The sequence below is a fragment of the Sorex araneus genome, chromosome 4 (assembly GCF_027595985.1).
Source record: "Sorex araneus isolate mSorAra2 chromosome 4, mSorAra2.pri, whole genome shotgun sequence".
Taxonomy (NCBI): Eukaryota; Metazoa; Chordata; class Mammalia; order Eulipotyphla; family Soricidae; genus Sorex; species Sorex araneus.
The window spans coordinates 165,409,778-165,436,579 of NC_073305.1; the positions used below are offsets into that span (position 1 = coordinate 165,409,778).

Consider the following 26,802-nt stretch of genomic DNA (forward strand, 5'->3'; position numbering starts at 1 on the left):
TCATTTTGTTTTGGGGTCTCACCAGTGGTACTCAGGGCTTATTTTTGACTCTGCTCAGGGATCATACTTGGCTGGACTCAATGGACCATCAGCAGTGTCAGGGATTGGACCAGGATTGGCCACATGCAAGGCAAGTGCCCACTTTCTTTCATCCCTGAAGTCATTACGTTTTAGTTACGGTGCTACTATACCAATACTCCACCCGTGTCCCATGGTCCTCCTCACCCAACCCCCTCAGTTCCAATTCTTAACAATAAAGATAAAGAATAAGAAATAGAGAACATTCATGTAACTTTTATTTATTTATTTATTTGAAAATGGATCCGTGATTCAATGAGGTGCTTATAAGAAAGCTAGGACACCAATCTGTGAGGAGAGACTCCGATGGAGAGTGCAAACACAGAGCGCAGGTAGCCCTGGAGTTGAGGAACAGCTTTGACCTTGGGCAGAATTTGTGAGCCCACTGTCTTCTGATCAGCCTTGCGCTGCTCTGTGAGCTCGTATTTCTCTTTCTGTGTCGAAGGTCTCACCTTCCTGGTGCTGGGCTTCGCAGCTTCTTGTTTTTGAAGTAAGCATCAGTGAGATGTTTTGGAATTTTTTCACACCACTGAGATCAACTTGGGTGGAGGTGGCGATGACGAATGTCTGGTGTGCTCCACGCAGGGGGACGCAATTGAGGCCCAGAGGCCCAGTGACAAGTAGTAAGCCACTGACCAGCTGCTTCAGGAAAACCACCCTCTGGCCTCTGTTGGCGCCCGGTGAGGATGATCAGGACCGTTCCCGGAGTGATGCAGGCGCGCAGTCTCCGCACGTGCTGATTGCAGGGCTTCTTGCCCATGCTCCCCAGCTTCTGGGGCACGTCCTCGGTAAGGTAGTGCCTAGGCATCTTGCACGGCAAGATGTTCTTTATTGTTCTTGTTCTTTATTGTTAAGAACCCTTGCTACAGTGGACTTGGCAGTGGAGTACTTCCTCTTGTACAGGGCCTTCCTGGAGTACATAGCAGTCCGGGAGTATCGGCCAATCCCTCGGACAAGGACCGGGTTGTGGCTGCAGTGGGGGCTTCCCCTTCTTCGTCATCTTAGCCTTGGGGTTACGGTTCTTCTTAACCTTGCCATCTGGACCAACAGTCTTTTTATTTTATTTTATTTTTAAAATTATTTATTTATTTTTGCTTTTTGGGTCACACCCAGCGATGCACAGGGGTTACCTCCTGGCTCATGCACTCAGGAATCACTCCTGGTGGTGCTTGGGGGACCATATGGGATGCTGGGAATTGAACCCAGGTTGGGTTGGCCGCGTGCAAGGCAAACACCCTACCTGCTGTGCTATCACTCCAGATTCAGATCACTAGAGAGGTGACAGGACTGGACTGATAGCACAGTGGGTAGGGCGTTTGCCTTGCACATAGCCGACCTAGGTTCGATTTCTCCGTGCCTCTCAGAGAGCCCAGCAAACTACTGAGAGTATCCCGCCCACGCGGCAGAGCCTGGCAAGCTACCCATGGCATATTTGAAATGCCAAAAACAGTAACAACAAGTCTCACAATGGAGACGTTATTGGTGCCTGCTCTAGCAAATCGATGAGCAACAGGACGACAGTGCTACAGTGCTACCCAGAGGTGCTCAGTACCACTATTCCTGACTCAATTGATCCCTGGAGATGCTTTGGGGACCATATACGATGGCAGAGGTTCAATTTGGGGTCTGTACATGCAAGGCAAATGCCTTTATCCCTGTACTATCTCTCTGGCCCTCAATGAAATTAATTAAGGAAATCCTGGCGCACAGTAAAAAGGCTTTAAACCTATAACTTCGGGGAGAGGGGGTATTTGGGAAATTCCAGAAAGCCCTAATGTTATCAAAGAAAAGTTTTGTGAATGTAGTGTGCAGTGCTAAGTGCTCCCCAAACCGCACCAAGGGCAGACAATACAGACTATAGGTCACAGTTTTCAGGACAATAGTGAACTGGTAGTCTAGGAAAGGGATGAAAGAGACTCCATCAGTTTAGGAACAATGAGGCTTTCTGGCCCTCCTCTGCATTTACTTCTCTCCCAAAAACTGGCTGAGTGGTGAAATGAATGTGCTGGGTTCTGGCTTTGTAGGCTTAATAGCACCATTTCCTTGTAATAAATATAGTACATCTGAAATTAAAATAAACATAGTTGCCATATGGCTGTGATTGGTTGCTCTTACCACTACAGTGACTCACCCCAGGTCGGTCACTAATGCTGCATATAATTCTTTACAGTGAAATCTTTAGTGGTTTGCCTTATACCACTCTGAGAAGGTCAGACACCAAATACTAATTTTTCAAAATATTTTTTATTTTATACATTAGTTCACAATATATGATTACATTTAATATTCAAAAACCAATCTCATCACCATTACACCTTCCCACCACCAAATCCAGGATGTTTCCATCCCAAGCCCCAATCCCTGTCCCAAAACACAACTGAAATAATATATTTTGTATTGTCTGATATGAAGAACTGCGGAACATGCTTACAAAAAAGTTTTCATAGAGGAAACAGTGTGAAGATTGTTCTATTTTGGCAGGAGCCATTAAGACATTCTATAGGATATCATTAACATGTTGTTAAAGTTTGGGTGATGTGAGCTTTGGTATATATCTGAAATTATGTATATATGCATATATATACATATTTCCCTCTATGATTTGTTGCCTGCTATCTGAACCCCAACAAATGTGGTGTGGTAATTATGGAGAATGGGTAGGGAGCATCTTATGGTGTGTTGTGTGGCCGCAAATGCGGCCGCGTGGCCCAGAAGTATGTTTACTCATATGTGAGGCTCAGCCTGAGCATGTGGGGGTTGGTCTTGAGCATGGTGGAAGTTGGGTTCTAGAGGTCTAGAGGTGTTTGGCTCCCAGAGCTGAGTCCCTTGGGGTGGAAAGGGCTCTCACCTGTCCCCCCTAGGGGCGTCTCGTGTGGAACAGCTTGGCGTGGAGTCCAGTGGCATGGCTATGGGACTAATTTTTTTTAAACTAGAAGATGGAAAAACGTAATTCATTTTCCTGGACACCAGACCAGAAACACAGCATTTGGATTTAATTCTTCTTTTTTTGGGGGGGTGTGGTGGGGGGTGGTCACATCCGACAATGCACAGGGGTTACTCCTGGCTTTGCACTCAGGAATTACTTCTGGCGGTGCAAGGGCCATACGGGGTGCAAGGGGAACCATATGGGATGCTGGGAATTGAAACTGGGTCAGCCACATGCAAGGCAAATGCCCTCCCCACTGTACTGTCGCTCCAACCCCTGGATTTAATTCTAACTCATTTGTTGTTTTTTTCTCACGGGCCACATTTTTGTAGTCAAAATTATGAAAGATCTGATAATTAGTACAACGTCTCGAGAAAAATATTTTGTGACCTGGTAAACCTATGAATGTGAGCTGCATTATCACAACAAGAAAAACCCAACACACTGTGTTTATTTGTTTGGGTGCCACTCCTGGTGATCTTCAGAGGTGACTACTGGCGTGGTGCTTGGAGGTTGTCTCTGGTAGTGCTGAAGGAATCTGGGGTTTGAACCAATATTTCTTGTACGCAAGGCAGAACTCTAACCTGTTAAGACATCTTGTGGCCTCTGCCTACCTATTTTTCATTCCTGCAACGTCACAGCCAAAAAATAGCACAGTAGAAAACTGCCACACTTTTCATCTATTAAAGATTGCCTATACCTTTCTATCTGAGTATATTTTTGGTCTGAAGTCCCAGGGCACAAATAAAGGAAGTTATTTCAGGAAAGAATAAAAGACATGACCTTTCTAGAATACATAAAAGAGGGTGAGAATGTATCCCTTCTATTTTCAAATAAATGGAGCGTTCTGAGTCCCTTGCAATCATGGCATTTTATTTGTAGTGAAGTCTCTATATGGAGGGGTCTGATTGGGTCAGAGGTACTGAGAGTGAAAAGAACTTTACACAAGATATATTTTTTCTCTCTCTCCCTCTTTTCTCTCATCAATTTTGAAACTACATCCAATGATGCTCAAGAGTTACTCCTGACTCGGGGGCTGAAGCAATAGCACAGCGGGTAGAGCGTTTGCCTTGTACGCGGCTGACCCGGGTTTGATCCCCAGCGTCCCATATAGTCCCCTGAGCACTTCCAGGAGTAATTCCTGAGCACAGATCCAGGAGTAACTCCTGTGCATTGCCAGGTGTGAGCCAAAAAGGAAAAAATAAATAAGAGTTACTCCTGACTCATTGCTGGAGGTGCTTTGTGGACCATGAAGTGCTAGGGATCAAACTCCGGGCCTCCAATATGCAAAGCAAAACTTTCTAGCCTTTTAAACTACATCTCTCTCTCTCTCTCTCTCTCTCTCTCTCTCTCTCTCTCTCTCTCATCTTTCGCTCATTTGGGGCACTAATGTAACTTTAGAGTTAAGGTCTGATCTTAGGAGACAAACTCCACTGTGACTTAACTCTGGACTCTTATCAAATTATTTGCCCCCTTGAGCTTCAATTCGTACATGGAAATTATCACTATCACACCAGCCTCTTAGAGCTGTTTGTTGAAGGAATGAATGAACCAATGTCTATAATATGCTTAGCCTAGATCATGGTATGTAGTAAATTCTCATTAAATAGAAGCTATTTCTTTAATTCTCATAGAATGATTATATACCACATTGTGAAATTGCTATGAACTAGAATTGTGTTTAAAGGATTCCTTTTGGGAGGAAACAACATTATGGGTAAACATATACTGATATTATTATCAGAGCACTTATGAATATCTCATGTGAAAATCACAAGGAAATGAGTTTCTCTCAGTCCCAAACTTCGTCTATATTTAATGTCAGCTGGGATGCTTACAGAGCCATATCAGTTCTGTTAATACACTGTAATTATATCAAGTATATTAAAAATAAATGAAACAATTTTTAACAGTATGATAAAAAAAGTACAGCCTGTGTTGTGTTGGAGCTTGAAAAAGTAAAAGAACTTTCAAACCTAGAAGAGGAAGGCTGACAGCAGGGGCTGCATATTAACGAGAGACCTTTTTGCCCCTTTTCCTGAAGCTGTAGAAGAAGAGACATCTTTCCAATGGAAGTCCTAGGAGCAACTGCAGAGAACAGAGTCACCTATTCCTAAGAACTGAATTCTTCCCCCCCTATAATACCCAGAGAGGGATTAATCTCTTTATCGTGTAGTGGGGACAGATCCAGAATTCTGGAAGGCACCAGAAGCACCGAGAGCTACAAGGTCATACAAATTATGGTGCCACCCAGAAAATGATGAACATCCACCAAACTGAGGCTCAAGATTAGAAGGGAGGAGAAGGTGGAGAGGACCAGAGAAGAGGGTGACCCTGTTCGCTGAGCCCAGGAGCCTTGCCTAGAGAGATTGCCTTTGGACCTGGGAAGAAGAACAGAAGCGGAGGGTTTTTTTGTTTTGTTTTTTAATTTCTTGGGTAACTTTATTTATTTATTTTTAACGAATCACCTTGAGGTACAGTTACAGACTTACAAACTTTCGTGCTTATGTTTAAGTCATACAATGATCAAGTACCCAACCCTCCACCAGTGCCCATTCTCCACTACCGATGATCCCAGTATCCCTCCCACCCTCCCACCCCCACTCCACCCCGCCTCTGTGGCAGGTGCATTCCCTTTTACTCTCTCTCTCCTTTTGGGTGTTGTGGTTTGCAATAGAGGTATTGAGTGGCCATCATTCGGTTTATAGTTTACTTTCAGCACTACAAAAGCAGAGTTTTAACAAGGCATTAAAAAGAACAAAACATCTCAAATCAAATCTGGAGTCCTGTCTTGAGCCCAAGGCAGACAGGGCTTTGCCCAGAGGGCAGGGTCTATTGGTCAGAGGAGTGGGTTGGTTATACGAGTGGGCCTAACATCAACAGTGCTGGGAGGTGCAGAACCACGGCATTGAAGCGGGCAAAGGATGTGGTTCAAGTGGTGAAGCATATGCCTTGCATGTGTATGGACCTGGGCTTATTTGCTGTAAGGTACTTGGAGTATCTTGTCCTTTCTCCAGGGCTAGAAGAAAATCCGGGTAAGGGAATTCTGGGAACCATTAATCTAGTGAATTCAGCTAGTTTCTGAGTGAGTCCTTCAGAAAACTTTGTAGAAAATTAGTGCCCATTCCCAGGATATTTTGGTATTATAGTTTGGGGGCATGGTTGCCATTTTTTGGGGGGGTCACACCCAGCAGTGTTCAGGCTTTCTGCTCAGAGATTACTCCCAACAGTGCTCAGGGAACCAACTGTGGTTTTGGGGATCCAACGAAGGTTGACCAAATACAAGGCAAGCGCCTTTCCTTTCCCCTTGTACTGTCTAGCCAGCCCAATTATAGTTTTTAATTTTACAGCGTGAGTTGGTAGTTTGGGGTCCCTCATTGCCTCAGGTCCAGAATCTAGGTACCTCTACTTCCCCCTAAATGATGTCTCATGTCCTGCCCCCTGTGGGTTATCCTACAGCAATCTCACTGGTCTGGTTCTATACTGTCCAGTGTTTTGGTGGCCGCTGGTCTGTTGTTGGCATTTTGTGGCCTCGCTTTCCTTGTTCTCACTTTCTGTTGTTTGTCTTGCTGGTTCTCCTTTGTCCTTTGTCCATGCACATGTGTGTGAGAACTGCTGCTTTTCTTATTGTTTGTCCAGGGCACAGGCATGGGAGTAAAGAGGAAGTTATCTGCCCCATGCTTCCTTATATGTCTGATTACTTCCCTACCCAGAGCCTGAATAGATCCCCCCACCCTCTCCTGCCACCTCCACCTTGCATGATTTAAAGTGACAGATTAGATCAACTAGATTACCCGGCATCTATAGCAAGCAATCTGCTAGATGCAGGTTTCTACATGATTACAACATACCTTTCAATAGGGCTTATTGTATCATACCATAGAATCAATCCATACAAGATCTAATTCATCTTACAAGGTATATCATGCAGGATCTGATTCACAGAGCTTCCAAGTCAGAGTCAGTCTATACTTAGTGTCAAAGTGCAAATGACCCAAAGGTCAATTAAGGAGCAAACAGAGCTTCTAAGCTCAGAAGACTGGAGACTTGGGTTGGAGGGGAGAGAGGATCAAACTTCACACTGGAATGGTCCTTGGATGTTAGAGTCCATTGCCTGTGAGCAAGGATACATTGAAGAGGAGAGCAGAGATGCCAATAGTCTGACTCCTCCTGCTGGATTCCAAGTCTGCTGAACTCTTCGTTTTTATCAGGGGTTTCAGAACTGTCATCAGCTGACCCAGATACTTTATTTGAGGTGCCAGAGTCTTCTCTGGATTGGCTGGCTTCCAGTAGTGGCCATGCCTTGTTTTCATTGACTAAACCCCAGTCCAGCTATCCTCCTGACTTTGGTTTGCTGGATGGATGTCCATCAGGCATTGAGTCCCTTCATTTTATCATATATGCTCTCATTAGCATCTTTCCGCTCCCCATAATACCATGACTGCATTCCCTCCAACTCCTGTAGCTGGAAATTTTTACCAGTTCTTAAAGAGAGTCTGGGGGCCGAAGTGATAGTACAGTGGGAAGGGCATTTGCCTTGCACATGGCTGATCTGAGTTTGATCCCTGGCATCCCATATGATTCCCTGAGCACTTCCAGGAGTAATATTTGAGTACAGAGTCAAGAATAACCCCTAAGCATCACCAGATGTGACCCAAAAAGTTAAAAAAAAAGGAGAGAGAGAGAGAGAGAAAGAGAGAGAGGACCTGTGTTTGCCAACAATTATTGTCCTGAGGACCTTCAAATCAGAATTTGTTGTAGTTTTGGGGACCACACCTGGTGGTGTTGAGGATTTACTCCTATTAACTTGTGGCTGTTTTCAGGGGACCATATATGATGCCAGAAGTTGAATCAGAATCTGTCACATGCAACACAAGTGTCTTGTGTCCAGTATGAGCCCTCCAACCCCTCCAACCAGGACTTTGATGTGTTTTCTAACTTCTGGGACTGGGGTGATAGCACAGTGGATAGGGCACTTTCTTTGTATGCAGCCAATCTGGGTTCAATTCCCAGCACCCCACATGGTCCCCAGAGTCCTGCCAGGAGTGATTCCTGAGCCCAAAGCAGGAAATACACCCTGAACACTGCCACATGTTGTCCAAAAACCAAGAAAAAAAAAAAAGAAAAAATACTGCATGATCTCCCCTACTTGAAGAATCTAACAAACAAACAAACAAAAAAAATAGAAACATCCAAATTATGGAGAACAGATGGTGATTGCTTAGGCTGGGAAATGAGGAAGTGGGGAAAATAGTTGAAGGGAGTTCATGGATACAAATGTACAAGTTATAAAATAAATTGGTCATGGGGATACAATGGTCTTGGTAATGTTAATCAAATCATGCTAGATACTTGAAAAAATTTTCTCTAGTTCTTGCTGTTCTTTGTAAACATTTAAAATCATTTACTAGAATATATTTTATATATACATCCATTTTATTGAAACTTTCTTCATAATTGGATATCTTAGCTATTTCCAATTTTGTTATGCTTATAAATGAAATTTCAATTTGTGGTGGACACCCAAGCAATGTAGAGACCCCCCCTTGGTGATTTTTTAGTAGCCAGGCCAGCCATTCAAAGCAAAAATCCAAGGATATAGCTCTGGGGATTCCTGAGGCTACCCCAGTGGGGAGCGGGGTCCTCCAGAACTACACCATAGAGGTAGCTGGACTGGGGGACTACTTGGTTCCAGAGGCTCAGTCACACACAAGGCAGGAACCCTAACTCCTGTATCATTTTTGCCCTTCAATCAATTTTTTATGCATATGTATATTTTCATTTCAAATTATTTCTTAGTGGAGTTGGCATGATATACAGCAGGTTGGATGCTTGCCTCCCATGCAGTTGACCTGGGTTTGGTCCCCAGGACCACATATGAGCCCCCAGACCCCACCAGGAGTGACCTTGAGAGCAAAGCTAGAAGTTAGCCCTGAGCACTATGGGGTGTAGCCCCCAAACAAGCAAGCACATAGATAAAGTAAACAAAGAGGAGGTACAAAAAAAGAGGATATAGCCAATATATAGTAGATATTTAAAAAATTATAAAAGGGTCTTAAGAAAGTATATGCTGGTATTACTAAAAACAGATGAATGGTCAGTTACATTGAATAAAAAAAAAATCTTCAAAATCCTGTAACTGAGTCCCTATAATAGGCCCCTATGCCTATTATTATGACCTGGGGCACCTTCCTGGCAGGGGTGACGTCTTCAGGCTTAATCCTGGTGCTGTTGCATCTGTTCCCTTGCTCCTGACAGCCCTGCTCTTTGAGTCTGGCAGTTCTGCATCTGTGATAACCTGGCTACAAGCCATCTCTGACCATTAAGAGTGTGGATTATGTGCGAGCACCAGAAGCTGATGTGCAACCCCCAGTGAGCATGTCAAGGAAGTGTGTGAGTGTCACAGCCAGGCACACATGCACCACAGTCAGAGCAACAGTGAAGGAAAGACAAGGGGGTAAATCTGCCTACAGGCAAAACTCAACACCACAAGACCCAAATGATTTCATAGATTCCGCTAAAAAAGAACAAGATAGATCATTTCCGTCTTACCCATATTATTCCAGAGACCTATTTGGTAAGGACAGAATCCTCCAACATGAAAAGAATATGACTTTGGGGCTGGAGCAATAGCACAACGGGTAGGGCGTTTGCCTTGCACACAGCTGACCAGGGTTCGATTCCCAGCATCCCATATGGTACCCCGTGCACCGGCAGGAGTAATTCCTGAGTTCATGAGCCAGGAGTAACCCCTGAGCATCTTTGGGCGTTATCCAAAAAAAAGGCAGAGAGAGAGAGAGAGAGAGAGAGAGAGAGAGAGAGAGAGAGAGAGAGAGAGAGAGAGAGAGAGAGAGAGAGAGAGAGAGAGAGAGAAGAATATGACTTTAATTCTAAGAACTGAGCAAGAAAGGACGCGTTGGCTGGTAATACTTTAGAGACACCAGGAGGAATGAGCAGTTTAAGTGCCTTATTGACTCGTCCAGCAGGGGGAGCCCACTGACAGTATCCGTGCAAGTTGAACAGCTTGGCCTGCAGGGTCAGTAGGAGCTGAGAATCTTACTGGTAACTTCTGGCCTCCCGGTTGGCAGAACCAGGTCGTTTACTGTAACATGTTCAATTGTGTACACACACTGCAGCCATCTCCTCACATGTGTTGACATCCTGAATGGCATAATTTGTGAATATTATATTATTTGGAAGAAAGACTATTTGCAGAAGATCAAGTTTAGATGAGGTGTTTTAGGGCATGGCTTTTGCAGATAGGACAGAGATTCTTATTAACCAGGAAATTTCTGGATATGGGCATAGTAACATGGGGAAATGCCGAATGAGAAGAGAGTCGGGACATTGTATTTATTGGATACATTTCAGACATCTAGAAAGAAGGAAGAGGTGTGGACAGATTCTCCACCCCCCCACCCCCCCACCCTAAGCCTCCCAATAAATACTTCAAAAGAAGCAACTCTAAGAATACATTGATTTTGGACTTTTAGATGTCCCACACTTAGAACTGTGAGATATTTCTGTTTTCAGTCACTTAATTTGTTGCAGTAGCCCTCGGTCACAGTACAGTAATTAAACAATTTTAGTTCCAAGGCAAGTAGTATTTATCCCAAGGATACAAGGATGGTTCAGTACATACAAGTCAACTGATGTGGTCCAATGCATCAATACAAGAAAAAAAGTATCTTATGATCATATCAATAGATGCAGAGAAAGTATTTGATAGATTGAATATCCGCTTATGACAAAAACTCTCAATAAAACTGGGATAATAGGAGTTTTCCTTTTTAAAAAATTTTATTGAATCACTATGAGACAGTTACAAGCTTTCATGTTTGGGTTACAATCACACAATGATCAAACACCGATCCCCCCACCAGTGGACATTCTCACCCACCAATATCCCCGGTATACCCCCCCTTTCCCACCCTCCCCCTGCCTCCATGGCAGATAATGTTCCCCATACTCTCTCTCTCTCTACTTTTGGGCATTATGGCTTGCAACACAAACAACTGAGAGGTCATCATGCTTAGTCCATTATCTACTTTCGGCACACGTGTCCCATCCCGACTGATTCCTCCAGCCATCATTTTCTTAGTGATCCCTTCTCTATTCCATCGGCCTTCATAGGAGCTTTCCTTAATATAGTAAAGACCTCATAGAACCAACACACAACTAACATTTTACCCCACAGTGAAAAACCAAAAACTTTTCCTTTAAGATCAGAAATAAGACAGGGATGTCAATTCTCATCACAACAGTATTATTCAATGTAGTATTGGGTACTTGCCCTAACAGACACACAAGAAAGAGAGATTAGAGGAATTCAAAGTGGTAAAGAAGTCTAACTATCACTAGTCACAGATGACAGAACGTGACATGAAAAACACTGAAAAGGCCACAAAACATTACTAGAAACAGTAAACCTATAGAGTAAGGTGCAGGCTACAAGGTAAATACGCAGAAATCCTGTGCATTTCTTTTTTTTTGGTGTGTGTGGGGCCAACAGCTGGTGGTGCTCAGGGTCTGTTGCTGGCTCTGTGCTCAGGAGTGACCCCTGGCGGATTGGGGGAACTGAATGTGGGATGTGAACTGGGGTCGTCAAAGCAAAGCAAGCACCTTAACCCTGTGTTATCTCCCTGTGCACCCATCACATTTCTATACGCAAATGATGAGGTAGAAGAGAAAGAAAATGATTTTTAATCTTATTTACAACCTCACTTCCCACAGTCAAATACCTAGGGATCAACTTAATCAAAGAGGTGAAAGATGTATACAAAGAAAACAATAAATCGCTGTTAAAAGAAAAATTTGGAGCGGGGGATTTGGGGCATATCTGGAGGTATCAGGACTTACTCCCTGCTTGTGCTCTCAGTGCTCAAAGAGCCATATGTGAGGCTGGGAATTTAATCATGGTCAGCTGCATGCAAAGCAAGTGCCCTATCAACTGTTCTATCTCTCTAGCCCCCCAAATAAATAGAAGAATAAATGGGAATTTGGTTTTTTTTTCATGAATTGAAAAAAATTGACATTGTTTAAATGACCTTTCCTATACAGATTCAATGCAGTCCCCATAAAAATTATCATGACTGTTTTTAGGGATATAAAACAAATACTCTTTTTTTTTTTTAACAAATCACTTATGTCCACATTTAATTGATCGAAGTAAATCATTTGACAATGCCTATATGCAAATGAAGGAATAGGTGCATTGCTATTATCTGTTCAGAGCCAGAGAATGTAATTTTGGCTACAACTATAATAACATTATAGGTTTAGAGAATATTGACTTGTTAAGACAAATACTCTTAATTTTATATGCAGCAATAAAACTCTCCAAATATCCCAAACAATTTTGAATTAATAAAAAAGCATGAGAAACATTTCTTCCCCTGCCCTTAAATTAGACTGTAAATTAATAGTAATTAAAGACTGGAGAGGGAGTGCAGTGGGTAGGTTGCTTACCTTGTATGTAGCCAACCCAGGTTTGGAGCGTGGTACCCCAGAAGAGCCCCCGGGTCATGCCAGATATGATCCTTGAGTGCAGAGCAGGAAGAAAGCCCTTAGAACATCCGGATGTGGCAGAAACGATTATAATACTTAGGGGCCAGAGTGATAGTACAGCAGGTAGGGTGTTTGCCTTGTATGTGACTGACCCGGGTTTGATCCTCGGCTTTCCATATGGTCCCCTGAGTACCATCAGGAGTAATTCCCAAGTGTAGAGACAGAAGTAAACCCTGAGCATTGCTGGCTATGATCCAAACCCAAAAACAATTATAGTAGTTATAACCATATGGTACGGAAATAAAAGCAGACTCTCAGACCAATGGAATAAAACTGAAAGTCAGGGATTAAACAAGATATTGGGACAGTTGATCTATGACAAAGGATCTAGAGCAAGAACAGCCTCTTCAACAAATGGTATTGGGAAAACTGGTCAGCTACATGTGGAAAAATAAATCTTGACCTTTACCTCAAACTAGACAGAAAAGTCTACTCAGTGTAAATTTAAAACCTCAATAGTAAACCTAAATCCATAAAATACATGTAGGAAAACAAAAGTCGAACTCTCCAAGTGATAATTTCTGAGACGTCTTTGATGATTATGCCATTGGCTAAGAAAAGAAAAGAAAAATAAACAAATGGAACATATCCAACTAAAACATCTTCTTCACTGTAAAAGAAACAATGACTAAAATAAAAGTGGAAGAAAATATTCACTCACAACACCCCTGACAAAAGGTTCATAGCCAAGATATACAGCGTTAGCAAACCTGAACAATAACATGTAAAAACTGGGGAGACTCTAAGTAGACAATTCCTCAAAGAAGATGTACAGAGGACCAATGTTTAGGAAAAAGTGTTGTTTATCTTTTACTGTCAGGGGAAGGATAAATAGAAAATAAAAATGCCACTAAGATATTACCTCACACCAGTAAACTGGTCCACATCTGAAAGGCCAGAAACAACCAGTGCTGGTGGGCATGCGGTGAAAAAGGAACCCTCGGGGCTGGAGTGATAGCACAGTGGGTAGGCCATTTGCCTTGCATGCGGCCAACCCGGGTTCGATTCCCTGCATCCCATATGGTCCTCTGAGCACCGCCAGAAGTTAATTCCTGAGTGTAGAGCCAGGAGTAACCCCTGTGCATCGCCAGGTGTGACCCAAAAAGAAAAAAAAAGAGAAAGAAAAAGGAAGCCACATCCACTACTGGGGATGTTTTTTGCTTCAGCCTTTATGGAGAACAGTATGGAGACCAATTGGGTGGGATGATTAGGAATAAAACCTGTGTACAATTCCACCTCCTGGCATCTATTGCAAGAGCACAAAAATATTAATTTGTAAATACTAATTTGAAATTTCATTCCTATGTTTATGACAGGCTGGAATGATAGCACAGTGGGTAGAGCGTTTGCCTTGCACACAGCCTCCCCAGGTTCAATTCTTCTGCCCCTCTCGGAGAGCCCGGCAAGCTATCGAGAGTAACCTGCCCGGGGTGATGGCAGAGCCTGGCAAGCTACCCGTGGCATATTCGATATGCCAAAAACAGTAACAAGTCTCACAATGGAGATGTTACTGGTGCTGGCTTGAGCAAATCGATGAGCAAAGGGATGGCAATGCTACAGTGATACAGTGACAGTGATATTTATGACAGCACTATTCACAAAAGCCACTAGCCATACAATTATGGAAGAGTGGATAAGCTGGTATATCTTCACAATGGAATACCACTCAACTAAAGGAAAAAATAAAATCTTGATGTTTGCTTCAACTTGGATGGAACTGGAGGGTGAATTGAGTTAAAGGGAGAAGAGCAAGTACTGACTATCTCAGTCAAATGCGGGAGATAAAGAAATACAGTGAGGAAATAAATGATGGCGAACAATAACAGACCCTGCGAGTCTGTCTATGGATATGAGTTTGCACAGATGGAAGGCGTGGGGAGCACAGGAGGGGGCTAAGAGGGGTGGAGGGATGTTGACGGTCTGATGGTGGGTGTGGTTTAGTATTCTTGAACCATTAATGTTAACACTATCGTAAATGACAGTGACCAAATAAGAATCATGAAAGGGACAACACAGAAAGCTAACATTCATAGAAAATTGCTGTTCCCTTTATTTTGAAATTTCACAGTCTAGTAGGTGTGTGTTTTAGTTTGCTAGGGCTTCCATAAGGTAATGGAAACGGGGTGACATCATATTATCTGCATCATTTGGCATCTCTGGACACTAGAAATACAAGGTGAAGTTAGCAGGAAGGTCAGCCCCTTTTGATGCAGAACCTTTTCCATACCTTTTATCTACTTTCTACTGGCTTTCTGGTAATTCTGGTAATCCATGACCCCAATTTCTGCCATCATTTTTCCCTGGCTGATTATATCTCTGTCTAGAGTCTCATTTTGTAGGCACAATCATAGTGGATTAGGATCTAGGTGCTCATTGGTCTTGCCTTATGTGAGAGCAATGCCTGTCCTGCTCAGGGTGTAGCAGAGAGTGAAGCCTCAAACTGTGCTGAAAGAATTAATGGTTGAATGAGCAAACTTATGACTGAGAGACGGTCACACCAGAAACCAACTCTGACTTTTTAAATATTTTCCAAGTTCAGATATCACACTCTTCTCGCAGATCCAGCAAATGAGCCCAGCACATTTTATGTTTTCACTTAAGGATGATGAGGGCACTGTTTAATTCTGCCCTGTCTTGCTTCATCTTGCAGATGAAAGCTGCTGAAAAAACACATTTGGGCTGGAGCTGCTATTGCTGACGTTCAATTGTTGACTGCACTGTCCCCAAGGAAAGATATTACAAGAAGGCCATGTTTGACTTTTTTTTAAAGCAAGTCTCATTCAAATTTCACTTTCAATTAATTAGCCAGAGAACAGTTTCTGTATTTATCTCACCAACTCTTCAATTTGATTCAGTTCTCTATTAAAAGCAAAAGTAATATTTTGTTTGCATCTTTTGGGGTGGGAAGTTCCTTTCCAAATCACACTCAGGGCCTTGGGGCACCATGGATTGCTTGGAAGAGAACTCTGGAGTTTAGTTGATATATTTTTATTAAAGTACAATATTCCTGGACCCAGACTCTCCTACCCCTGCACCAGGCTGTCTTCACAGGGGCCCCTCGATGGGGGATGGGTTGAGTTTCCCCTCCCCGCCCCAAGCAGAACCTGGGCACCCAAAAACCTCCAGAACCCAGCCACAGCCATGCTCAAGGCCATTCTACACATGCTTAGACGAGCCTCATGCATGAAGGAAATGGCAGAGAACCCAGGTGTGTAGGACCCAGGGCTGAGATCTCCAAGCCTGCTCAGATCAGGAGTGGGACTCCTCCACTCAGATCCCCCATTTTCCAGTAGCTTGACAGCCACACCCACAAACTGTCCCTGGCGCCATGTAATCCCATCAACGGCCAAGCTCCAGAGACTATAAAACAAAGATCTGGAAGCATTCGGCTGCATTTGTGGCTGCGTGACCTCTTATACTCTAGCCTACTGATGTGCCTAAAGCAGCACTCATGTATTTGGTTTTAACATATTTGCTTGTATTCTCGTCTATACATTCTTCGTCCCTCTCAGAGAGCCTGGCAAGCTACTGAGAGTACCCTGCCTGCATGGCAGAACCTGACAAGCTCCCCATGGCATATTCAATATGCCAAAAACAGTAACAATAATGGGTCTCATTCCCCTGACCCTGAAAGAGCCTCCAATGGGGCACAATTGGGAAGGACAAGTAAGGAGAGGCTGCTAAAATCTCAGGTCTGGGACGAATGGAGACGTTACTGGCGCCCACTTGAGTAAATCTATGAACAATGGGATGACAGTGATACAGTGTGATGCAGTGATAATATTCCTCACTCCCCATTATAGTCATGAAACCATTGTCATAGAATCTTTAAGTATTATTTACAATATTTGTGAATATTGGAATGTTTTATGTGATCTCAAAGTTATTCTTGCATTGAAGGAGACTAGGATAACATTTAGTTTCCTGAAAATAAATAGTGGAAGTTTTCAGATAGTACGTATTTTCATTTGTGCTCGTGGAAATACATAGAATGGGAAGAGAGGAAACAGTATGATCATTTCATATTTCTAATTTTTTGAAAGCTGATTAATAGGTATAGTGACAAGAACAGAACTTAATCAGTGCTACTTAGTGGATTTTCATTAAGATTATTTTCATTCAATTATAGTGGAACTTAATTATTATTTATTGAGGAGTGCCTAGAGGAAATACAGTCTTGATCACAAGTTTCTTAATATTTCAGTTAAAAATCTTGTGCCATTTCTGAACACATGTCACTCATATTTCTAAGGCCTAATTTTGAGTATTATCTAATATTACAATAAAATGGGGGCTGGAGCAATAGCACAGCGGGTAGGGCGTTTGCCTTGCATGCGGCTGACCCGGGTTCAATTCCCAGCATCCCATATGGTCCCCTTAGCACCGCCAGGGGTGATTCCTGAGTGCAGAGCCAGGAGTTACCCTTGTGCATCGCCAGGTGTGACCCAAAAAGCAAAAAAAGAAAAAGATAGTTTCTTCTCTTTCAAGGCTCTCCTTCAAACACCTTTCCAGACCAATACCCATGGACACTTCTCAGTATTTATACAACAACAACCTTGAGATGAGAAATGCCCATTCTCAAGAAAAGAAAGCTATGAAAATATCCTCTGTGAGGCTTTTGTAAAATATTTCTAGAGTCCCCACTGCATCCCCTTTCTCTCCCCAGTATACCCAGGTCAGAGATACTCCTTGTTACAAATCAGGAAAATTACCAGAAATCTTTTTTTAAGGAGAGGGGAAGGGTGCACCCTATGGTGCTCCAGGCTTATTCCTGACTCTCTGCTCAGAGGACCATACTAGGGTGTCAGGTATTCGACTTGGGGCCTTTTCGCATGCAAGGCAAGCACCTTATCTGCTATACTGTGGTCCCCCATATCCAGGAATCTCTAAAGAAGCTCTTTTTAAAAAGGATTATTTATTTATTCATTTATTTATTTTTAATTTTTTATTGAATCACCATGTGAAAAGTTACAAAGTTTCCAGGCTTAAGTCTCAGTCATACAATGCTCAAACACCCATCCCTTCACCAGTGCACGTGTTCCACCACCAAGAATCCCAATATACCTCCCCTCCCAGTGCCACCCCCCCACCTGTGTGACTGATGATTTTCACTTTACTTTCCCTTTAGTATGATTACATTCAATATTTCAACAGAAAACTCACTATTATTATTTGGAATTTTCCCCCCAACAGTCAGACCTGCTGGAAAGGCATCATTTGATAATTTGTTTTCCATTGCTGAGAATGAAAAGTATATGAGGTTTTGGATTTATGATATTTTAGTAATTAAGTTCAGAGAAATTTCTGCCAGAAGTTGCATCATTGCAAGCTTGTACCTCTGTTTAGTGGGCCTTGTAAGATGGTGGTTGCCACGCCTTCGGGAAAAGTAAAGGGCAAGAGAGCAAAACCTTTCCCTCCCGGGATGGCATGGGGCTGTAGCTTAGTTCAGAGTCTAGAGGCATTTCTGCAAGAAGCCGCTGGGTGCTGAAAGTAGTTCGTTGGCCCCCAGGATCATGGGCGTTTGGGAACGGAAGATCTGTTCATGAGCAGCCACTTGGGGTCACATCTGGGTGGAGAATGGCCTAAGGAAACTCTTTTTAAGCAGTTTAAGAACTTTAAATTTGAGAACTCTTTTCTAACCAAACCAAACATAATTTCTGAGAGTGAGGCTATCATTGCTTTACTTTGCTTGATAAATTTCCAGTTCATTTTAACATTGGCCCAAAGGAGAGTGGTTTATTTCACATAAGGTAGGACTCTTACCTACCCTAGTAGGTCTCTATTTAATGATTATTTTTATTTCTCTTTTTAGTTATCAGCTCATAAAGTTCACAGAATCATGAATTTTAGAGTCAAAACGTGTCTCAGAGGTCATCCCTTCCAATTTGGCTTTCGAAATCTCCTGCAAAGGGCCTCGCTTACTAAATCCACACTCAGAGAAACATTTGAAAATGCTGAAGCTCTTTGGAAAGTAACTATTATGGTTTTGGTTGGTTGGCTGGGTTATTTTGGTGTGGCCATTTGGTTTTTGGGCCACACTCAGTGGCACTTAGAGCTTACTCCTTTCTCTGTTCCTTGATCAGTCCCTGGAGGTGCTGGGTGCTGGGGAGTAACAGGGGTGGGCTGCAGTTCAAAACAAGCTTCTTACCTGCTGTACTATTTCTCAGGTGGCGGAAGGTAACTGTTTTGAAAGAAAGTGAAAGGGTCTTTGGAAAAGCAAAACTGTGTGAGGCCTTGGAGCAACCTCATTGTAGAGCAGGCATGCTTGGGCCCTGAGGTCATTCAAATTCAGTTCCTGAGATGTTGGACTTGTCTCAGCTCTTTCTCTTTAAGCCAGTTTCCTTATTTGCAAAAATGTGGAAAATAATGCCTTTGGACTTGCTTTGAGGATTAAGCTGAACAAATATTTATGAAAGCTTCGATACATAAATTAGTTCAAGTTTTTTATTTTTTTTTTAAAAAAGTAAAATTGTGAGAATCTTCTTTCACTGCTCTTCAAGGTAAAGAGAAAAATCCCTCTTTTGCATATGAATGGTATTTCTTCATCCTGTCCATTTAATACTTTAAAAATTATCTCCAAGGTTCCCAGACTAGTTTAAGATGAATGTTTGGATTCAAAATATGTATTTGGAGTGCTTCCTAGCGCTCATTTTGCTAGATTCTTTGAAGTATGTGAAAGAAACGCAAACTCCCTTGTTACAGAAAAGGAATTTAGCTTATTAGTAATCTAGGAGCGAACTAATCCATAATGTTTAAAACAGATCCATTTCAAAATGTTTTTAGAGAAAGGGAATGAAGGGACTAATTACATGATGTGAAGCAATCTCTTTTATGAAGGTACTGCTTTTAAAACCCATCACAGATGGGGAAGGAGAATAGGAGAATGAGAAAGGCGGCAGCAGCAAAGGAAGATCAATGGTGTGTGTATGTATGTGTACATGTATGTGATTACATGTTCCTGTATTTCAGTTTGAATCTGGAGGAACACATATTTCAAAGCACTTCTCTGTTCTTCTGTTCTGCCCAGGATGAGAGTAACCTATCAGAGGAAGGGAAACAAGAGATTAGATCTTAACTACAGTAAGGAGGGCAAGCATTTGCTTTTAAACTCAGGAAAGGAAACGGTTGTGTTTCAGTGCTAATTGCAAAGTCTAAAGTTTCTGTCTGAGGCTAGACCAACGTACATGTCTCCCCAAATCTCTGATTATATGCAGATTTCAACATCAAGTCTAACTGGTCAAAGAAAAAAAATCAGAAAGAAATGCCATGCTTTAATAGGCTCAAGGAAAATGTTCTTGGATTATTATTTCTTGTGTCTTATTCCCCAACTTTTATCCTGCTTGTTTTAAGGCCCAAAGAGTTAACTCTGTGGACGGAGTGCATGCCTTGCTTGTTCTAATCAGCTCCACAGGGGATAATCCTCCCACAGAGCACAAGGAACTACCTCTAAGTACAGTACGGGGCTGGGAGCAGCCCCCGAAGACCACATTGTGGCCTCGAAACCAAAAAAGCAAAAAGCTGATTAACCCGCTTGGTTTCAGTTTGCAGGATATGAGAGAAATTAGAATAATAATTTTAAAAAATCAATGGTGACAGTTGAGTCTAGTTAGAGAATGTATCACATTATACTGAAGGATGATATTTCCTTAAATCTTCTATTTTTTTTTAAGTAGAGAAGTTTCTTGGAAAGCAGACAAGAGAGGAAAAAGTAACTCCACATGTGGGAAGAAACTTAGTATATAGGACCAAGTTTAACATTCCCTTAAATAGTATATTAATAATGAAGGAATAAACAAATCTAATTTTTTCATTATACCTTTCAGCTATGACTGTAGCGACAGCACAGCGGGTAGGGCATTTGCCTTGCACATGGCCGACCCAGGTTTGATTCCTCTGTCCCTCTCGGAGAGTTCGGCAAGCTACCGAGAGTATCTCGCCTGCACAGCAGAGTCTGGAAAGCTACCCATGGCGTATTCGATATGCCAAAAACAGTAACAACAAGTCTCACAATGGAGACGTTACTGGTGCCCGCTTGAGCAAATCAATGAACAACGGGATGATAGTGCTACAGTGCTACCTTTTACATGTTAGACTAACAGATTTTGCTATTTGCTTTGATCCCCAAGTACTGTTATATATACAAACACTGTAGCTCTGTAACACTGTCGTCCAGTTGTTCATCCATATATATGTCTCTTGGAGATCCCGGCAAGCTACCAAGAGTATCCCACCTGCATGGCAGAGCCTGGCAAGCTCCCTGTAGCGTATTTGGTATGCCCAAAACACTAACAATAACATGTCTCATTCCCCTTACCCTGAAAGAGCCTCCAATCGTTGGGAAAGACGAGTAAGGAGAGGCTGCTAAAATCTCAGGGCTGGGATGAATGGAGACGTTACTGGTGCCCACTTGAGTAAATTGATGAACAACAGGATGACATTGTTACAGTGATACAGTAATCTTAAATATATTTCGTTAACTTTGATTTTGGATCTCATGGTAATAGTCCTGTTCCCTATCATCACTAAAAGCATCTTTTAATTCTTTGCTAATATAGTTTATAGTTTACATGAAACAGGTAAAGACTACAACTGGAAAATTGTTCCTTTCTCCCCACAACACTGCCAACACTGGTTGATTCCAGACTTTTTGGCATGTGCTATTTTTATGGGTGTGAGATGATATCTCAATACTATTTTGATTTTAATTTCCCTGATCTTTAGTTATGATAAGCACTTTTTTCAGATACCTGTTGCTTGTTTGTGTGTCTTCTTCAGGAAAATGTCTATTCATCTCATCTCCTGTTGTTTGAATGGGGTCGTTGGTATTTTGTTGTTGAACTTTTTGAGTGCTTTATAGATCTTGGACATCAGCCCATTATCTAATGTAATTTCTGCAAATATTTTCACCTGTTCAGTAGGGTATCTCTTTTTCTCTAGCTTGAGCTTCTTTTGCTGTATAGAAGCTTTTTAATTTGCTATAGTTTTATTTGTTTATTTTTATTGTCTTTGCCTCTGTGGTAATCTCATTGATGACCCTTTTGCAGTCAGTTTCCTGAACAGCCATGCCAATGTTTTCTTCAATGTATTTTTTAGATTTTGGTTCTAATCTCAGTGCTTTTATTAGTCATCCAAATTCACCTTTATTAGTGTTTGAGATATCTTTTTAATTTCATTTTTTAACATGTGGCTATTCAGTTTTCTCGACACCAGCTGTTGAAGAGTCTTTCTCTGCTCCACTTCTTATAGTAAGTTCCTTTGTTGTAGATTCACTGAACATAAGCATGAGGCTTAACTATGGACTTTCAATTCTGTTCCGTTGGTCAGCGAGTCTATCTTTATGCCATGTAGTTTTGATTATTATATCTTTGTGGTTTATTTCAAAGTTGACAAATGCATTCCTCTAATTTTTCCCCCCTTCTTCTCTAGGATTGAACAAGAAATTCTTGAGCTGACTGAGACAAAATGATCATCTGATAGGTTGTTGGAGAAAAAATTCCAGGGCTCCAACAGAGGTCGGATTATAAGGCCTCTTCCCATGATCCGATTTTATGTCTCTAAATCTGACCCAGAATAATTTGGTTTCTGCCACCTTCCTGAGTTTGGATAGTAGTTAAATTCAACAAGTATTTCTGCATAAAAACCAACTTAAAAATAAGAAAACAGGAGCGTGAGACCTAGTATAGAGGTTAAGGTCCTCGGGCTGACCCTGCTTCAATCCTTGACATTTTATATGGTCTCCTGAACACAGGATAAAACATATATTGCTTTACAAAAAAATATTTATTTTCAATTTAATAAAAAACTTTAGGGAGTCTCCCAAAGGTTGCTTGTGGTGGTGGTGGTGGTGGTGGTGTGTGTGTGGGGGGTGTTTCAGGGGCCACTCTTGGCTATACCTGGCCAGTGTTGCTCAGATGTAATAGTCCTGGTGGCCCCGAGGGCCATCTCAACAGTGCTCAGAGAACCACACAGTGTCAAGAATTGGTAGTATGAGCTACATCAGTGTTCTCTTTCCTGATAAGACAAGAAGGATTGTGAGCCAGCATTCCATACTCTGGGCTTGCCGGCATTCCAACGCTGGGTGCAGAATCCCGTTTTTTTCTTTCTAGCACCCACCAGGGGCTTGTCTGTGTTCTTCAGGTCATGAATTTCTTTTCCCTTTCAACCTTTTGTTTTTCTCTCTTTCTCTCTCTCTTTCTCTTTGGAGGTCATATCTTCTACTTAGAATTAGCATCATTGCTGAATAAGACAATTTTTCTCCCAAAAGAAAACAGAGCAGGCCATAATCCATGTGGTTAACCTACAGATCAGAAGGCAGAAGATGTTCCTATGTGAGATGGTACTTTGTATGAGACATTCCCCCTCCCCCATCTCCAAATTACTGTCCTCCCTCCCTCCCCCACCCATGAATCTTACTTTACTTACATATCCCTTCCTCTCTCCCTTTAATAAGCCTCCCCTCTTGCTTCCCTTTCCACCTACCTCTCTAGTCTTTCATGCATAGAAATGTATCTCACCCCCAACTCCTCCTCACCCATCATTTAATCCTGTCTTTGATGTCTGTAATAGTGCCAGTGACTTCATTTGTGCTCAGCAAACAAAAGATCCTTCATCTGAAAGATCCACCCTCTTTACAGGCTGTGATGGATTTTAAAAACCTGGTTTTTGTTTCTGTCACACACAGAAATGTTGTCCCCTGTGGTATCTAAAGCACCTCTGGGCAGGTTTGTTTTTTTTTTCTCTTTGGGTCACACCCAGCGATGCACAGGGGTTACTCCTGGCTCATGCACTCAGAAATTAACTCCTGGCGGTGCTCAGGGGACCATATGGGATGCTGGGAATCGAACCTGGGTTGGCTGTGTGTAAGGCAAACACTCTACCAGCTGTGCTATCCCCCAAGGACAGGGATTTTTTAAACATTTTATCATTTTGGCAAGTAATTGTATGCACTTGGGGTGGGGAAGTCTACACAAATGTCTCCAAGTGACGTCTGAGGGCGATCAAGGATGCTCATCTCTAGTGGCTCACCCGTGCCAATCATTTCTGTTTTGCGAATCTTTGTCTCTTGAGATTTAACCTTATTACCGGCTGTCTGGTGTCAGTTTCAGTCTGGGTGCTAGGAAGGTGCTTCAGCCACTCCTCGGCACCTCGGCCTGAGCCTATGTTCTATCTGTTGATAAGGAAGCTGGAAAACACTACCCCGTTTACACACCTAGACGTGAGGAAAATACTATCCACATACAACCAATTACCGAAATATACTGCATTGTTTTTGCTTTTCTTTCTCCTCATCATTGCTTTGGATGGAATGGGTTAGAACTCTTAAGACTGCCATAGAAGATTATTGTGTGGGTTATCTTATGCTGAGCACTTTCTTTAATGTGTCTCTATTTCTCTTTCTATGATTAGGAAAGATAGAACTTTTAATATGTTTGTTTGTTTTTTAAATACAGGTCGGGGAATCAGGAGATAGTACAGCCGGGTAAGGCTCTTATCTTGCACTCAGCCAACTCAGTTTTTATCCCTGGCAACACATATGGTGCCCAGAATGCCTGCGCACAGAGCCAGGGTTATGCCCTGAGCAAAGCCAGGTATGGTCCCCAAATAAAGAAATAAACACGTAGCTCAACATGGAATTAGGACCTATCCCCCAAGGAATTGCCGTTCTATGGTTTTGGATTTTTGCAGGCACCTATTTTCATTCTTTCTGATGCTTGGGGGTCTTGGACAGTGCACGTGGGCGTGAAACCCAGGGTCCTACATGCAAACTCTATGTTCTCCCTCTGGAGGCACATAGCTGGCCCTAGAGGAACCTATTTTAAATTTCTTGTGACTCTAAGCCTCTTTGATCCTTTGGGGCCCCATGTTTGGTAGGCAGACTTGATTTTCTAACATTATTATGTGTTACATTTCATGTGAAGGATGAGCATCACTATGTAAACTACAGAAAGACATTTTTGTACGCTATTAAGACTTCAACATTTCTTTGGTTTGCTTGGGGGCCACAGCTGCGGAGTTCAGGAGAACATGCGTGTAAGGACCTAGTCCAGTGCTCCCTCATGCAAAGCATGCGCTCGCAGCCTTTCCAGTCATTTCCCCGGGACCAAGGCTTTTGTTTTGTTATGATTTGTCTCATTTTCATTTGGTTTGATTTTGTGCCCACAGGGCTTGGGGACTACTCCTGCCTCTGTGCTCAGGGATCACTCCCAGTAGTGCTCCAGGGAACTCTGCAATGCCAGGGACTGAACTCAGATCTCATCATGCAAAGCCTGTGTGCAGCCATCAGAGCCCTCTGTCAACCTCCCAGCCCCAGGGCCTTAACATTTTATTTAAATCCCCCCCCCACACCCCGCCCCGTTTTTGCTCATCAATCACAGTTCCATTGGGCTGGTTGCATTCTCTCTCCCTGCTTTCTATCTTTCTTTCTTTTTTATTTTTTGGGGAGGGAGTGGTGTTTTCCAAGCAGTGTGTAGGAAGCGCAGGGGCCATAACCAGCAATATTTACAGTCAGGATGAGAACTGTCAGTACTTGGGAGTGCATGAGGTACCAGAGACTGAACTTAGGGTTTCCACATGTCAGACAGGTACTCCAGTCCTTACAGCTGTCTCCCTGACCCTTAAAATGTTTTTTAATTGAAGTAATAAACAAATATGCCCACATAAATTTGGGGGTTAACTTTCATGTCTCTTCAAAGCTGGTTGCCATGAGAAAGAATTTAACTGAGGGAATACATGCATCTTTAATTCACCAGTGTGCTGTCTTCTGTCCATCCCCTTTGTGGTGGTGGTTTTTGCAGTGACTGGACTTCACACATTTGGTTAAGGGCCTCCCTCAGGTCACACAAGCTAGTGGTGGTGCTCGGATCACAAGCAGTGGTGTTGTTAAGATCACGCATGGCAAGTGGAATCCTACTGCTCGATCCCTGGCAGGAAGGAAACAAGGTCAAAGGGTAATACGTTGAAGAAAGGCTGAGAGCCTGTTCTGGATGATTCTGTGTCCCAAGCAATATCCAAAAATAGAGGGTTGATTCTCTAAAGAACGTTATTTACTTAATATCGATGATGGTAAAAGACTGTGATAGATGAGAGCAAGCTCCTTTCATGTTCCCTGGATTATATTCCCACAAAATTATGGCTGTCAACAGGTTAAAAAGAAAGAACTTTGGGTTTAATTGATTGGTCTATTCATCTTTGATTTACAAAAAGAACTATCTTTCATCTTTGTAGGTTTATATCTTTCACCTTTGTAGATTTGCCCTGCCTCCTTGGTCGCTGGGAGCTTGTGTTTGTGGATTATCCCCCCAACCTGTCAATTATCTTGGTCTACTGATCAGACTCTGACTTGTAAATATTGTCTTTCTTTCCTCCCTAGTGTCCTTTGCACGGTTAGTTATTCCAGAGCAATTGCTTTTTGTATGGATACAGGAAGAAGCAGCTCGAGAGCACTGAACGCAAACAGCAAGAGAGAGAGAGAGAGAGAGAGAGAGAGAGAGAGAGAGAGAGAGAGAGAGAGAGAGAGAGAGAGAAACTCTCGGAGAACCCACGAACACCCTTTCACATGTGATCCCTGCGCACGTGAAGGGTCTTCCACAGCTCCTCATTTGAGAGGGATTTACACACACCTTTTGTTTTTAGATAACATTTAGTCCCACGATTTGTCTTTATTTCATGATGATGGAAAAAATTAGCATGGCTCAAATTCTAGATGATTCTTTTTTTTTTAACAGCAACTTCATTTGGGTTTGTTTAAAAAATGGGAGAGAGAGAAAATGAATAGTTACTTCTCTGAATAAGATAGACTAATGAGAATATAGGACCAAATACTTAAGGATTCTGCAAATGCAGGACTCTGTAGCTTCAAGATGCTCTTAACATTACCTTTATTTGTTTGGGGGACCACACCTGGTGATATTCAGAGCTTATATATGGCTCTGTGTCCAGAGATCACTCCTGGCAGTGCTAGGGAAATAAATCTGGTACACATGCAAGGCAAGTGCTTTAACCCCTGTACTAACTCTTTGGCCCCAATAAAACTTAAAAGCAAATGGTGTGGGATGAGTTCTATAGTACATCTCACTATGGGCTGATGATGCATCATCAAAGTCCAGTAAAAGCAATTTTACAAAGGCTCACTTAAGTTGAAAGTGTCAGTTTTCATGCGTGAGTGCAGTGAGAAAAATATGCACGAAGTGCTACTTAAAAGAGAACAAAGGGAACAAAACTGCAAAATATTT

The 26,802-nt window shown here is 42.4% G+C and overlaps 1 pseudogene; it reads right to left on the reverse strand.

Annotated features, from left to right (window-relative positions):
* Positions 1–353: 353 nt before the first annotated feature.
* LOC101546717 (60S ribosomal protein L6-like) overlaps positions 354–26,802 on the reverse strand; it is a 40,589-nt pseudogene continuing 14,140 nt past the window's right edge.